This window comes from Camelus dromedarius, chromosome 5, assembly GCF_036321535.1.
Source record: "Camelus dromedarius isolate mCamDro1 chromosome 5, mCamDro1.pat, whole genome shotgun sequence".
Taxonomy (NCBI): Eukaryota; Metazoa; Chordata; class Mammalia; order Artiodactyla; family Camelidae; genus Camelus; species Camelus dromedarius.
This window is the reverse complement of record NC_087440.1, coordinates 23,845,162-23,861,800: the sequence shown is the minus strand read 5'-3', so window position 1 is coordinate 23,861,800 and position 16,639 is coordinate 23,845,162. Positions and strand designations below refer to the sequence as shown.

Below are 16,639 nucleotides of genomic sequence, written 5' to 3'. Positions count from 1 at the left end.
ACCTCTCCCTGCAGCCACGGCAGGGAAAACTCTGATGTATTTGTTCGTGGAAGTCAGGAGAGCACCTGAGAGGTGGGGATTCATGGAGCATCAGGCAAAGGACTGATGCTTCTTACTAGAGAACCCTCTGAATGTCTGCTTTATTTACAGTCCCTTCTTTTGCTTGCTTTAGGAGTGCCCACTGAAACCACACATCCTGAAATACACCTAACCATTTTTACTTTCACTACTGGACAGTGAGAAAAAGCAGTAACATAAGCACAACTCAGAACAGCAGAAACTTACAGTCTGCCTCTCGCTCAGCCAGGGGAGTCTGTCTTAGCAATTTTGACTGAATCCTCTGATTCCTGGTGAATTTTAAAAAGAGGGATAGGAAGCAGCTCTCATTGGACCTCAAAATAGATAACAAGATTATGACAAGCAAGACCCTTTCATTTGAGTTGAGTGTGCAGTGGGGAAGAGGCGATGGTTTTAAAAAACATGGTATTCAAGCCAGACTAATGTAGGCTGCATTGTTGGTCTGCCTCTAGGTATGTGACGGGGACAAGTTACTCTATCTCACTAAGAATCGGAATTTTCATCAACAAAATTGAGTTGTTCTGAGAATTCAGTATGACATTTAAAGTGCTGAGCATGTTACCAGTACATACCAAGTACTTAATAAATACGATCCATTATTATGGTTGTAAGTCATCTCCTGTATCATTGTCTACTTAGGACATATTTGCCTTTTTAACTTAGATTTAAAAGTTGTAAAACTTCTCCATCCCCAATCCTACTATGTGTACTGGCATTCTTCCCACGGTTCCATTTTGGCCCTGCCACCCTCCCGTCCAGGTTCCTGCTCTCTCTCCTCCTCCCAGGCATTCTGCAGGGGGCTGGCCTTCTCTGAAGACTGGTTTGATGGTCCCACCAACTGCATGCCAAACAGTAAGCAACTGCTGTTTGGCTTGGCTGTTTGCTTGACACCAATCTACTGCTGGTGGATGCCTGTGCTTCTCAAAGAGAGACCTTTCCAAATGATAACAAACTTCCAATTACACATTTGGTGCCTTAAATTTATTAGCCCTTCTGCTGCAATGAACAAACTGTCCTTGTTACTTGTTTCCAAGAGCAACCGCAGTTTCAAAAACATAAAATTCCTGTTCATTTTTAGTATTTGTTTTTCATTTGGGATTTAAGGGAAAAATGCATAAGCTCTCCTTTCCTAAAAAGGCTGCTGTTCCCATTATTACCACTGAGGATTTTTGCTTTGCCTCCAACTTCCCTAAGTGGTATCAATGGGGTTGACTCCTGACTCTTTTGCTCTGTCCCCAGGAAAAGCAATTCCAATAAATCCAATCAGACAATGGTTTGTTATGTCATCTTGGGGGCAGGTATGTATTTAATTGTAAAACAAATTTTCTTGCATAAATCTCCTTTGAGAAATGTTGAGATTTGCTTTCCGTTCCAGATCTATATTCTTCTTTCTTTAGCAATTTAGTATTTTTTTTAACTTTTCCAAATCTTTGGACTCTATCCTTTCTCCTTCATACAGCTTGATCTTTTCCTGACTTCCTAAAAAAGGGGAAAAGCCCTTGTTTGTCCCTTTTATCTTTAGTTGCAGGGAAGAAACAATAAGAACAAAATGAAAACGTAGACATCTGGTTGACAGGAGAGCTCCTCGCTGGCCTCAGTCTTACAGGAGTCGTTGGTTGCTCAGGTCCAGCCGTTGGAGTAGTGTGGCTCTTGGCCTCAGCAAGCTGGGAAAAGATCAGCAATGCCTGGCATTCCTGTTGATGTGTGTTCCGGGCAAGGGGAGATGGTTCTCATCTCTCCCACTAAAGAGCTGTGGAAGGACTCAGATGTTTACTCTGCCTTGGGTCTTTAAGGGATAGATCTTCTATCTTCCATACACATCTAAGTGATGGGAAACTCAGTCTCCCACAGATTCTTTTCTCCTTCTTCTCAGTCCTTTTCTCTCCAGAATCAGGCCCAGGTGGCTGGGAAATCTTGCTCCTTCTGCTGAGACACCAGGAGACAAGAGTAAATACTGCTCTTCCTTCTCTCAAAATAGAGAATTTCATTGCCCCAGCACATAACTCTTGAATTCTCCTGGTCTCTACCTTCAAATGCCCCTCCGTTATTCTGGATTTGTAGGATACATACTTACTGGTCGTGGAATTGTAGAACTGGTTGTAGAAAAGTCTAGGGGGGACCTTTAGGATGAGGCTAACAGAGGTACTCTGGCATATTTATTTCTACTCAGAAGTATGAGAGCAGAAATAAAGTCACATTCTTGACCAGGGCATCATGTTCACATGCTCAATGAAAACTTCTCTGTCTCCATCATCCTCAAGATGGATAACTCAGGTCTGTGTCACACAGTCTCTTTTCTTAGCTTCGTCTTCTTTGCTAAGTGCTCTTTCTCCCCCTCCAATGGGGTGTTTCTTAAGGACTATGCCTCAGATTTGTTCTCTTGCTGTCTCTCCTTGTGGAATCATTCATTCTTAGAATTTTCACAGATTACTTCATTTCACATGACTTTCTGTGTCTGTATCTCTTGCCTTGAATTCCAGCCCCATATTTCCAAATGACTTATAAGTATGTGGAGAGTGCACTGTCAATAGTAACTCAGCATTTCTAAGGTGGAACTCTTCAATTCTTCCCCATGTTGGCTTCCTCTGACACCTTTAATTTGTCAAGGGCACTATCACATTTTTATAAAGGCTTCCAGATTCAAAACTTTAGAAACATTTTAGTCTCTTTCCCTTAATTCTCACTTATCCCATTCATTAACTTAATCTTGTGTAACATTTCATTGTAGTCACTTTCATTCATGTTCTCACATTTATTTTTTAAATACATTTTCAAGATTTTTTCTTATTTTAAAAGCTATTTTTACGTATGGTACAGGAAACAAAACTGAAAATTACATAAAAGCAGTATATATCTAGTGTGAGAAGATTTGCTCCTACAATTTCTTTAATAGACATAAGGCTCTTTAGGTTATCTACTTTTTCCTGATTTTCATAGTTTGTGCTTTCTAAGATTTTATCCAATTCATCTAAGTTGTCAAATATACTGGCATAAACTACTTCATAATACTCTTATTATCCTTTTAATATCTTTAAAATCCATGGTAATTCCTTCTAACAGCTGATATTTGTATCTTTTACCATTTTTTTCTTTGATCAATCTGACTAGAGCATTTATCAATTCCATTTACCTTTTCAGTGAATCAGCTCATTTCACAAATGAGCTATGCTCAAAAGTTCTGTGACTATTATAATGACTTTGAAGGAAAAGAACACATATTTTAAGTGAGGCTTTGTAATAAAATAAAAACAAATAAAAATCTCCTTTGCTGAAGAAATATGCCAAACCCACACACATATTTTTGTATACAAATGAGTTACTCACAATGGAAAATCTAACATCCTTCTCATATTAAATCAAAGACAGTATCAATGAAATTGTCACCTCTGTAGTTTCCTATACTTTACCAAAGATACCTGTTATCATAGATCTGGGATAATAGGAGAGTAATTCAATATCACAACATCAAACTCAATTCTATTTTATATTTTAGGCTTTGGCTCTCAACTAATTTCATTTACAAATTGAATTTTTTCATCTTGAAATAAAATTGAAGCAAATATGAATTATGCAAATTATAGTCATACTGGTTAAATAATATGGCATTTAATATTTACCTATAGGATTAGCAAATATAAAAATGTAATTTTTAATTTGTGTAAGAATACAGCAAAGCTGGCATTCTTGTATATAATCAAGAAGAACATATCCACACAAAAACTACTAAAGCTGATAAAGAAATTAGGCAAGGTAGCAGGATACAAGATTAACATACAGAAATCAGTTGCATTTCTTTACACTAACAATGAAATAGCAGGAAAAGAAAGTAAAGAAACAATCTCTTTTAAAATTACATCAGGAAACAGCCTAAATGTCCACTGACAGATGACTTGATAAAGAAGATGTGGTATATTTATACAATAGAATACTATTCAGCCATAAAAAAACGACAACACAACGCCATTTGCAGCAACACAGATGCCCCTGGAGACTGTCATTCTAAGTGAAGTAAGCCAGAAAGAGAAAGAAAAATACCATATGAGATCACTCATATGTGGAATCTAAAAAAAAAAAGAAAAGAAAAGAAAAGAAAAGAAAAGAAAAAGAACATAAATACAAAACAGAAACAGGCTCATAGACACAAAATACAAACTTGTGGTTGCCTGAGGGAGGGAGGTAGGAAGGGACAGACTGGGAGTTCAAAATATGTAGATACTGACAGGCATATGTAGAACAGATAAACAAGATTATACGGTACAGTATAGGGAAATATATACAAGATCTTGTGGTAACTCACAGCAAAAAAGTATGTGACAATGAATATATGTATATTCATGTGTAACTGAAAAATTGTGCTCTACACCGGAAATTGTAAACTGACTATAACTCAATAAAAAAATTAATTAATTAAAAAAATAACATTATCTCAGAAAAATAAAATACCTAGGAATAAACCTGACCAAGGAGGTGAAAGACTTACACACAGAGAACTACAAAACACTGATTAAGGAAATTAAAGATGATTTTAAGAAATGGAAAAATACTGCATGCTTTTGGATTGTAAGAATCAATACTGTTAAAATGACTATATTACCCAAAGCAATCTACAGATTTTGCAAACCCTATCAAATTACCCAAGGTACTTTTCACAGAACTAGAAAAAAATATTCCTAAAATTTATATGGAATCACAAAAGACCCAGAATTGCCAAAGCAATACTGAAGAAAATGAATGAAGCTAGAGGAATAACTCTCCCAGACTTTAGACAATACTACAGAGCTACAGTAATTCAAGTAGCACGGTGTTGGCATAAGAACAGACATATGGATCAATGGAACAAAACAGAGCCCAGAAATAAACCCACACACTTATGGTCAATTAATCTTCAACAAAGGAGGCAAGAATACACATTGGAGGAAAGACAGTCTCTTCAGCAAATAGTACTGGGAAAATTGGACAGCCACATGTAAATCAATGAAATTAGAATACTTCCTCACACAATGCACATACAAAGAAAACCTCAAAATGACTTAAAGAATTAAACATATGACAAAACATTATAAATCTTCTAGAAGAAAATGTAGGCAAAACATTTTCTGACATAAATCTTAGTAGCAATGTTCTCCTAGGTCAGTCTATCCAGGCAGAAGAAAAAAAAAAAAAGAAAAAATAAACAAATGGGACCTATTTAAACTTATAAGCTTTTGCACAGCAAAGGAAACCATAAGCAAAACCTACAGAATCAGGTAAATATTTGCAAATGATGCAACTGACAAGGGGTTAATTTCCAGAATATACAAACAGCTTACACAACTCAATAACAAAAAACCAAATAGCCCAATCCAAAAATGGGCAGAAGACCTAAAGAAGCAATTCTCTAATGCTGATATACAGATAGCTAAGAGGCACATGAAAAATGCTCAATATCGCTAATTATCAGAGAAATGCAAATCAAAACTACAATGAGGTATCACCTCACACCAGTCAGAATGGCCAGCATTAAAAAGTCCACAAACAATAACTGCTGGAGAAGGTGTAGAGAAAAAGGAACCCTCCTACATTGTTGGTGGGAATGTAGTTTGGTGCAGCCACTTTGGAAAACAGTGTGAAGAGTCCTCAAAAAACTAAAACAGACTTACCATATGATCCAGCCATCCCACTTCTGGGCATATATCTGGAGAGAACTCAAATTTGAAAAGATGCATGCACCCCAATGTTCACAGCAACATTATTGACAATAACCAAAATACAGAAACAACCTAAATGACCACTGACAGATGACTGGATAAAGAAGTTGTGGTATATTTATACAACAGAATACTACTCAGTCATAAAAAAGAATAAAATAATGCCATATGCAGCAACATGGATGGACATGGAGATCATCATTCTAAGTGAAGTAAGCCAGAAAGAGAAAAAAAAAATACTATATGATATCACTTACATGTGGAATCTAAAAAAAAAAAAAAGAACTTATCTACAAAACAGAAATAGACTCAGACATAGAAAACAAACTCATAATTACCAGGGGGAAAAGGTGTGGGAAGAGATAAATTGGGAGTTCAAGATTTGCAGATACTAACTACCATATATAAAATAGATATACAACAAGATCCTACTGTATACCACAAGGAGCTATATGCAATATCTGTGGGAGTCTATAATGAAAAAGAGTATGAAAAGGGATATATAGGTATATGAATGACTGAAACATTATGTCATACACTAGAAATGCAAATCAAAACTACAATGAGGTACACAACGTTGTAAACTGACTATACTCCAATTTAAAAAAATTAACATACAGTGCTACAACCTCTTTGCAAGGAATTTCAAAATAGCTGTTAAAAGCCTCCATATTTTTTTATACTTTCCAAAGCAATTCTCTCTTTCCTGGAAGTCATTCTGAGGAAAAGTTTAAATATGTGAACAAAAGCAAATATGTTCAGAAATGTTCGTAAGTCAGCTACTTAACATTTTAAAAGCCAGACATACTGTCCAATAACTGAACAAATTTAAGTACATTTTACTAGTGTCAAACTCATTTTTTACAAGTTAAAAAATTAAACGTCAGCAATTTCACATTGTTCAATCCAGTAGGAGAAACACACAGTGGAGTAGCATGTGGCCACTAAGTATCATTTATACAGACTTTTTTTATAATGCATGTAAGTGCTCATACATTTGGTATATACATAGGGTTCAAAATCATATTTTCTAGATGCCTTCAAATACAACTGCATTCACATACACAAACACACACCCACCCCACCAAGATGATGCCTGGTTGTGTTTGGGTGGCGGGATGTTTATTCCTTCTTTATGTACAACAACAGGATGGAGTTACTTTTACAATCAAGAACGGGTTACATTAAACAGAAACAGAAACCACCATTTTCCCAAGTAAAGCAGGAGTACCCGTCTCATAACCTCCAGTCTCAAAGAACTTCCAAAGTTAACAAATTCTTGATTTTTTTAAAATCAACTGAAAGGAAAAAGAACTGCAACAAGTAGGATATATGGAGAAATTTACTAGTACGCCGGAAAGGAGGGGATTCACGGATTTCTAGTGATTAGAGGTGACAAACTCCCTAAACAGTTCGACCTCTGTCTACGAAGGTACTAACAGACATTAGATGGAGAACACCATCATGAATGCTGCAGACAGTCCTATGCATGCAAGCTGGGCAGGTTTGTGTTAAGGAACGATCTTCCTACAGTACTTTTTCTAGAAATGCTTATGAAATCAGTAAAGTATGTCTGAAGAGAAGGCTAGCTAAGATTATTTCCCTCATTTGATAGTCAAAGTGAGATCACTGGAAAGCTAGTACCCAACTTTAACTGATAAGAAACAAACGATAGTAAGAAAGGCTCACTAAATAAAAGTAGAGAAAGGACCTCCTTTACATGGGAAGTATCCCATTGCCGGCCTACTTTTGCTTTGTCCATTCTCTTCTCCCAAATGCTTTGAAGAGAGTCAAGAACTACATCAACTATAGGTGACTTAAGCCCTTTCATTATGGCATTTTCTTTTTCTACATTTCCTGGGTTCACTCAGGAAAGTCAAAGCCAGTTGTATATGGTGTTTTAACACTTGTGTGTTTATGGATCTAATGGCTATAATCACCATTCCAGTAAATGCCATTTAGGAATTGAGATGCGTTTCTAATAAAACACCATAAAAGATCTGAATTATTGAATTAAGATTTCTAAAACTTTTATTTAAACAAATCAAAGCTGCCAAAAAGATTTTCAAAACCCAATCTCTATATTTTTGAGCTGGAAACTTAAATATTTTTGAATCCTAGAATGCTGGAAGTTTAGAAGAGATTCTAAATAACGCTGAGTTAACAATAAGAGAAAAAGCACTCATTTACTTCTCTTAGGGGAGGTGTGGAGTAGGGGCTACCATCGCTGACTTTTTGGCACATTGAGAACTAATAGCAAGGTTTACTCCTTGAAAGGAGATTTTTCACACTGGTCAGACTTAGAGAAAAATAATATTTATTTTCAATTTACTTAGCTTAAGGTTTCTTTCCTTTTCTTTCAGCTTTCAAACACACCAGAACAATCTTCTCCTCCTGCAAAGGGGGTTGGAGCATGTAAGGACAAGGTGTTTGTACTGGACTTTAATATGGCCTTTTTGCTTAGCAGGTTATAAAGTTGTGCTAGTGAGTCCAAAGTTGTATGTGTAGTTTCCACATGGGGCTTCACCCTTCTCCATTACTTGTCTTTGCAGAAGACACCCAAGGAAGTGGAAGTTAGACAAAATTTGATTGGAGAAGAAAGTCTTAGAAGTCAAAATTAAAAGATGATATTGCCTTTGAGTACAACCTGGTGGTAGGAAGACCTCTATAGGCCAAGGCCAGCACCATGGTGCCCAAAGAAGGTGCCAAGAGAGGAGATGAACCACTAAGGCAAGGGGAAGGGGCATACGGACTGCGTGATTTTTGCCTAACGTCCTTCACTTTGGCTGGATTAGAACAAACCCATTCTAGTTACTAAGTAAACAACTCAGGGTGGCAGGGCAAGGGTATCAGCTTTGGATTCAGTATTTGTTACACAGCAAGAGTGTCGGGTGGGAAATCATACTATAGAGATACCTAAGCTACTGCTACAGTTTTGAAAACACAGAGTATAGAATAAACCTCTGGGCTTATAGTCACAGTATCAGAGGGTCTTCTTCATTTGGCTCTGGGTGTACAACACAAAGCAGCTGCAGCTGAATATTCATGCATTCAGGCTGGAGGTACTCCAGTTCCCTTTTACTACACCCAGTCTATGAGGGCAGATTAACATGTTTTAAATCTTGGTCAAGAGAGCACATTTTAAATAATATTTATTAAAATGAAAAACAAAAAAGGAAACATCCTCCCACTGTCATTTCACAATCTTGTTCAAGCATCTTTACAATTTTCATCTCATGAAGGTGGGAATGGGAATTACTGAGAGAGTGAAGAAGCAGCTACCTCCTGTGGGGCCTTTGCACCCATCTCTGCTGTCAGAGTCCATCTTCTTGGCTAGGGACCTGGATTCTGCTTCGTTCCCTGACTCCTGAATCATCTCCTAGTCTTCAAGCATGGGTTTCTGGTTCAGCAATGCTTTGTTCGTAAGTCTAATTTTGACTCTCATTATGATATGGCACTCTCATTTGAGCCCTGCCCTACCCAGACTTATACTTCTTGAGTGGGTCAACTGGACACTAAGCTTGCTCCATCACCAAACTTCCAACTAGATAGGAATGATCTGAGTCACCATGGCTCACTGGCTATTTACTGGGCTATGCCAGGAAGACAAAGGCAGTAATGAAGTTGTGACACCTACTAGTCAACAGTTATGTCAACAGAAATTAATGCCTCCTCCCACTGCCATTCATAATCCTCTTCAACCACTTAAACAGTCCCTCCACATCTCATGATAAAGTAAAAGAGTAAAACAAGAGAAAAAGAACAGTGTACCTGTCTGAAGAATCTTGCCTTCTATTCAGAGATATTCTCCTTCGATGTCTTTAATAATAATATTTTGGCCTGGTGGACTCTGGGCATCCTGTGATGTAAAGCACGAATTCGTGAATCAGAGGTGTATATGTGCTTCCTTGACAGTGTGACATCAGAGAAACTGCATTTGCAGCACCTGTATCAATAGATCAGAAAAATACCAACAATCTTATGAATCTTACATATTACCTAGGTGAAAGCAAGGCATCATAAGTCAGAAGGGTATGTAAGTTATCACTGGAAAGATAACTAATAGATAAGAAAATTAAGGATGATAAAAATATATATTCATCAAAGAGAGGTGTTATTAACCAAATCAAATTTGACTCTAACTACTGCGTATTCAAAAAAGAACTAGTCATGTGATTATTATACTTGCCCTCATCTCCCTATGAAATATTATATCTGTGAAGAGACAATAACAGCAGTGGTCAATTGAAAAGGAAAGATCTATCTATAATGTAGAAAAACAACTTAAATTTCATAGAAGGAATTTAGAAAAAAGAGAGAGGAAAAGGCGCACATGACAATATAATTTTAATGAATTATTTTAAAACTGTTCCTGAGGTGTGGCCAAGATCCCATGCTCACCTCCTCCCACAGGCGCAGCAAAGTTACAACTATCTACAGAGCTATTATCCATGAGGATGACCTGTAGACTAGCAGAAAAGATTTTCCACAACTAAAGGTATTTAAAGAGGGAACCACAATGAGAAGGATGGGAGGGGTAGAGATAGTACAGTCAAGGCCCACAGCCCTAGGTGGGTGACCCACAAATGGGAGCTGCACAGGTTCTCCCCAAAGAGGTAAGGGTCTGAGCGCCACATCAGGCTCCCCAGCCCAGGAGTCCTGCGTGAGGAAGAAGAGCTCCCAGAATGTCTAACTTTGAAGGCCAGTGGGGCCTGCGTACAGCAGAGCTAGAGGGCTGTAGGAAATAGAGACTCCATTCTTAAAGGACAGGAGAAAAATCTCACATGCTCCAAGTCCCAGTGCAGAGGCAGTAATCTAAGAGCCTGGGTCAGACCCATTTGCTGATCTTGGAGAACCTCCCACAGAGGCAGGAGGCAACTGGGGTACTCTCTGGGGACACAGACAGTTGGCAGCCAGTTCTGGGAGCTTGTTCTACCACAAGGACACTGGTGCTGGGAAGCACCATTTTGGACCCATTTGTCTAGCCTATTAGCACTGGGGCCTACCTGCCCACCAGTGGGCTGGCAACAGTCCTGAGACCCTCTGGGACAGGCAGCCAGCTGCCCTGGGACACAGCCTCACCCACCCATGGGCCAGCAGCAGCTCCAGGACCTCCCATGCCAGACCTGGCTTCACTCACCAGCAGGACAGCAACCACTGCACAAGGCAGGGCTTGGCGACATGCCTACAGTAGTTGGCCTGCCACCAGAAAGGCCCATGCAACCCCTTAGGGGGCACCTCTAAAGCATATAGCGCCGGTGACAAGAGGGGAGTGTGCTGCTGAGACACATATGACATCTCCTACCTAAGGCCACTTTTTCAAGATTGGGAAACATAAGCAATCTACCTAATACATAAAAAAACCCCAAAAAACACAGAGAATTAGGCAAAATGAAGAGAGAGAGGAATATATTCCAAATGGAGGAACAAGACAAAACCTCAGAAAAAGATCTAAACAAAGTGGAAGTAAGCAATCTACCTGATAAAGAATTTAAGATAAGGATCATAAAAATGCTTAACAAACTTAGGGGAAGAATGGATGGACACAGAAGAACCAAAGAGAGCTGAAGGATACAATAACTGAAATAAAAAATACACTAGAAAGAATCAACAGTAGATACAGAGGAACAGATGGATAAACAATCTGGAAGACAGAGTAGTGAAAGTCACTCAAGATGAACAGAAAAAAGAATTAAAAAAAGAGAATAGTTTAAGAGACCTCTGGATCAACATTCACAATATAGGGGTCCCAGAAAATGAATAGAGAGGGAAAGGGGTATATACCCTACTTTAAGAAATAATAGCAAAAAATTCTCCTAACCTCAGAAAGGAAATAGAAATCCAGGTCCAAGAAGCATAGAGAGTCTCAAATGAGATGAACCCAAAGAGGTCCACAAGACACATTAAAATTAAAATGGTAAAACTGAAAGATAAAGAGAGAATCCTAAAAAGTAGCACAAGAAAAGCAACTAGTTACATACAAGGGAACTTGTACAAGATTCTCAGCTGACTTTCTGCTGAAACTTAGCAGGCCAGAAAGGAGTGGCACAATATACTCAAAGTGATGAAAGGAAAAATAATCTATAACCAAGAATCCTCTACCCAGCAAGCATATCATTCAGGTTTGAAAGAGAAGTAAAGAGTTTAACAGACAAGAAAAAGCTAAAAGACTTCAGCACCACTAAACCAGCATTCAAGAAATGTTAAAGTGACTCCTCTAAGTGGAAAAATAAAAACCACAACTAGAAATATGGAAAATTATGGAAGGAAAAATCCCATTGGTAAAGGCAAGCATACAGTAAAGGTAGTATATGAATCACATATAAAGCTAGTAAGGTTAAAAGACAAAAGTAATAAAATCATTTATATCCATGAAAAGTGATTAAGGGATACAAAACCAAAGAGATGTAAAATACGATGTAAAAGCATTAAGCATCAGGGAGTAGGGAGAATAAAATGCAGAGCTGTTAGTGTGTATTTGTACTTAACAGATCATCAACTTAAAATAATCATAAACATATTTAAATACATACATAAACATAATATTATATAAGAACTTAATGATAACCATAAACTAAAAACCTATAATAGATACACACACAAAAAAAGAGAAAAAAATCCAAGCGTAACACTAGTCCTCAAATCACAAGAAATGACAGCAAAAGAAGGAACAAAAAAGTACAAAAATACCCAGAAAACAATTAACAAAATGGACATGAAGCTTACAGTAAACTGAAGGATATGTACCCAGGGTAATATATATTTACACATATATTTTCTGTGAATGTCTATTAAGTATGGTGTTTTCTGGAGAATATAAATTTTACGAAGAATTTGGAAAATTATCTCCAATTAGTTGGCACTAAGGAATTTAAGAATTGGGCTGGTAACTTAGCTATATATGATTTCAACCCTGGGACTCTATGATCTATGAAACCCTCTGAAAAACCAAAAGGCACCTTTAAGCTTCTATTTGTTTTGTAATTTTGAAAACATCATTTTAGGGCGAAAGATTTCTTGCTTCATTCTAGATAAGCAAATACCCTAGTTAATAAAACCACCTTCTGACTATAGTATTTCTCGTCCTATTTATCTTCACCATTTTGAAAGAACGGAAGCCAGCATTTAAAGGCCAATCTAAACACCAGAAATCAATGGAGTTATTCAGGAGAACTACTGGTCACTACTAAAGGTGCAGTATTTTTTAAAGATTTCACTTAGTCTGCCTGCTATAAACAATTTAAAGCTTTCTTATTCTTCTTTAAGTGGAGTCACAATTTATGACTAAACACCTCTTTTTTTTTTTAAACCAAGATTACATCTAATTAATGGGCAGTTAATTCAAAATACAGCTCCACAGTATATTTATGAACCACTAGACAGGAATGATATTGTCTAGTTTAGGAAGAAAACATTTGTCTAGCCTTGAAAGATCTTCTTTCCCAATTATTTTATAGTTTGTCTTTTTTATTAAAAACAATTGAGACAGATTTAAGATTTCACTTTATTTTTGTGTATATTTTATACATAACATATATGTATAGATTCAATCCATTAAAAATGTTTGCTACATTATATAACACTAATTATTAATACTGAAGTACAGATCTTAGATCTCCACAAAACCTAATGGATAAGCTTTTCCTAGGCTTAAACTGGTAAAATAAATGCAATCCCTATCAAATTACCCAGGACATATTTCACAGAACTAGAACAAATCATAACAAAATTTATATGGAACCATCAAAAACCTAGAATTGCCAAAGCATTACTGAAGAGAAAGAAAGAGGCTGGAGGAATAACTCTCCCAGACTTCAGACAATACTATAGCGCTACAGTCATCAAGACAGCATGGTATTGGTACAAAAACAGACATATAGACCAATGGAACAGAATAGAGAGCCCGGAAATGGACCCATAAACTTTTGGTCAACTAATCTTCGACAAAGGAGGCAAGAATATACAATGGAATAAAGACAGTCTCTTCAGCAAATGGTGTTGGGAAAACTGGACAGCAGCATGTAAAGCAATGAAGCTAGAACACTCCCTTACACCATACACAAAAATCAACTCAAAATGGATCAAAGACTTAAACATAAGACAAGATACAATAAATCTCCTAGAAGAAAATATAGGCAAAACATTATCTGGCATACATCTCAAAAACGTTCTCCTAGAACAGCCTACTCAAGCAATAGAAATAAAAGCAAGAATAAACAAATGGGACCTAATGAAACTTACAAGCTTCTGCACAGCAAAGGAAACCAGAAGTAAAACAAAAAGACAACCTACGGAATGGGAGAAAAGTTTTGCAAATGAAACCGACAAATGCTTGATCTCCAGAATATAAGCAGCTCATATGACTTAATAAGAAACAACCAAACAACCCAATCCAAGAATGGGCAAGAGACCTAAACAAGCAATTCTCCAAGGAAGACATACAAATGATCAATAGGCACATGAAAAAATGCTCAATATTACTGATTATCAGAGAAATGCAAATCAAAACTACAATGAAGTATCACCTCACACCAGTCAGAATGGCCATCATTCAAAAGTCCACAAATGACAAATGCTGGAGAGGCTGTGGAGAAAGGGGAACCTTCCTACACTGCTGGTGGGAATGCAGTTTGGTGCAGCCACTGTGGGAAACAGTATGGAGATTCCTCAAAAGATTAGGAACAGACTTACTGTATGACCCAGGAATCCTGCTCCTGGGCATATATCCAGAAGGAACCCTACTTCAGGATGACACCTGCACCCCAATGTTCATAGCAGCACTATTTACAATAGTCAAGACATGGAAACAGCCTAAATGTCCATCGACAGATGACTGGATAAAGAATAAGTGGTATATTTATACAATGGAATACTATTCAGCCACAAAAACTGACAACATAACACCATTTGCAGCAACATGGATGCTCCTGGAGAATGTCATTCTAAGTGAAGTACGTCAGAAAGAGAAAGAAAAATACCATATGAGATTGCTCATATCTGGAATCTAAAAAAAAAAAAAAAAAGACACAAACAAAGCATAAATACAAAACAGAAATAGACTCATAGACATAGAATACAAACTTGTGGTTCCCAAGGGGGCAGAGGGTGGGAAAGGATAGACTGGGATTTCAAAATTGTAGAATAGATAAACAAGATTATACTGTGTAGCACAGGGAAATACATACAAGATCTTAACGGTAGTTCATGGAGAAAAAAATGTGACAATGAATATATGTATGTTCATGTATAGCTAAAAAACTGTGCTCTACACTGCAATTTGACATAACATTGTAAAATGATTATAAATCAATAAAAAAAGTTAAAAAAAAGTAAAAATAAAATCAAATAAAATCATCAATCATTCTTTATTCATAAGAACTCTATTTTGATATCTTTTTAAAATCTGGCAAAAATGGTGAACTAGAAGATGATACGTGCACTTGTACCTTGAAATTGTAGATTAAGGAAATGGATTCAAGTTTCCTGATGGAAACTTCTAACCTTAATACCCAAAACCAAACCAAAACAAACAAAGCAAAATAAAGAGTTCAAAATTTGAAGTTTTCATGTACTCTATCTTCACAACTAAAACACTGGTGGCTAAGGAAAGAAACAAAACTCTCATGAGGCAGAGCACTGTAGCAGAATGAAGCTCTCTCCCTACTCCTGGAGGCAGTGTTGGTAACTGAAAAAAAAAAATTCTAGAATTCTAATACCCCAAATTTGAGGAAAAGCAAATTCCAGGAATACACATATCCTTTCCCTCTTCTGACTGGACCCACCAAAAATGGTTCCTTGGTCAAAATGCGTGAAATGGAGTGAGTGGACCAAAAGATGATGCTGTCTGATGGAGGAGAAAGGTCCCAAAATAAACATGGAGCTGTAGGAATATGCATTTCTATTTCGCATAATCAATCTGTGTATCTATCATCTACCTACCTTTCTTAGTTATATATTATATAATACACTTAAATATTATTATATAATAATAATACATAATGTAATTACATATTAATAGTCTTTCTTATACATTTAATATAACTGATAGTATCTGCATTATATAATCAATACTACTATATAATGTACATACCTTATATACCTCATACCTTAAATATGGGTATGTGTGTATGTATAATATATATAATACATAATATATAATTCAAATAAGAAAGAACTATTAGAAATGAGGAATTAATAATAAAAGTAAATAATTCAATAGAAATTTTAGGAGATAAGGAAATCCAGGAACTAGAATTTTTTTAAGAAGAGTAGTAAACAAGAGGAAAATAATTATAAAATCAGAGCATTAACGCATCGATGTGCCATCTGACCAACAAGAGTTTCACAAAAACAGAGGTGAAGAGCAAATAAATGATAAAATAAAATTTCTAGAACTGTAGGAGAAAAGTTTGCAGATTAAAAGGGCCCACCAAGTATTCAGAATAAAAAAAAAAAGATCTGCCAGACTTACTACACAGAGTTATGCTAACATGAGAGTCTTGGTTTTGCAACCAATCCTTTTATGCGTAATCCATAGTGAAATTACTGACAAATCTAACTTGCTACTTTTGCCAGTCTTAAAACTGAACCAAGCTTTATGATGTGGAATAGGCTTTAAGAGTTAAGTTAGAAATTTTAGAACACTGGCATAAAGATAATATGTATTTGCACTCAGAGAAATAAAGCACATCAAATAAAATGGGTCAGGATCAGAATGGCACAGAATTCTCAAAGCACCAGAAGCTAAAAGAAACTAAATACCTTCAAAATTTTGAAGAGAAATGATTTCCACACCTAGACAAACTGCTAATCAAATATAAGAAAATGAATACATTTCCAATATAAAAAAATCTAAATAAAATGTTGACCACCCT

At 36.5% G+C, this 16,639-nt stretch overlaps 1 long non-coding RNA gene across 1 annotated transcript in view; it reads right to left on the bottom strand.

The window, feature by feature from the left end:
• Positions 1 to 1,939: 1,939 nt before the first annotated feature.
• Positions 1,940 to 16,639, bottom strand: part of LOC135321389 (uncharacterized) — a 349,273-nt gene continuing 334,573 nt past the window's right edge. The window contains exons 6-7 of the long non-coding RNA XR_010381123.1: positions 9,537 to 9,711; positions 1,940 to 2,001 (exon numbers count right to left, since the gene is read on the bottom strand). This is a non-coding gene — a long non-coding RNA (uncharacterized LOC135321389). The remainder of the gene's footprint in view (positions 2,002 to 9,536; positions 9,712 to 16,639) is intronic.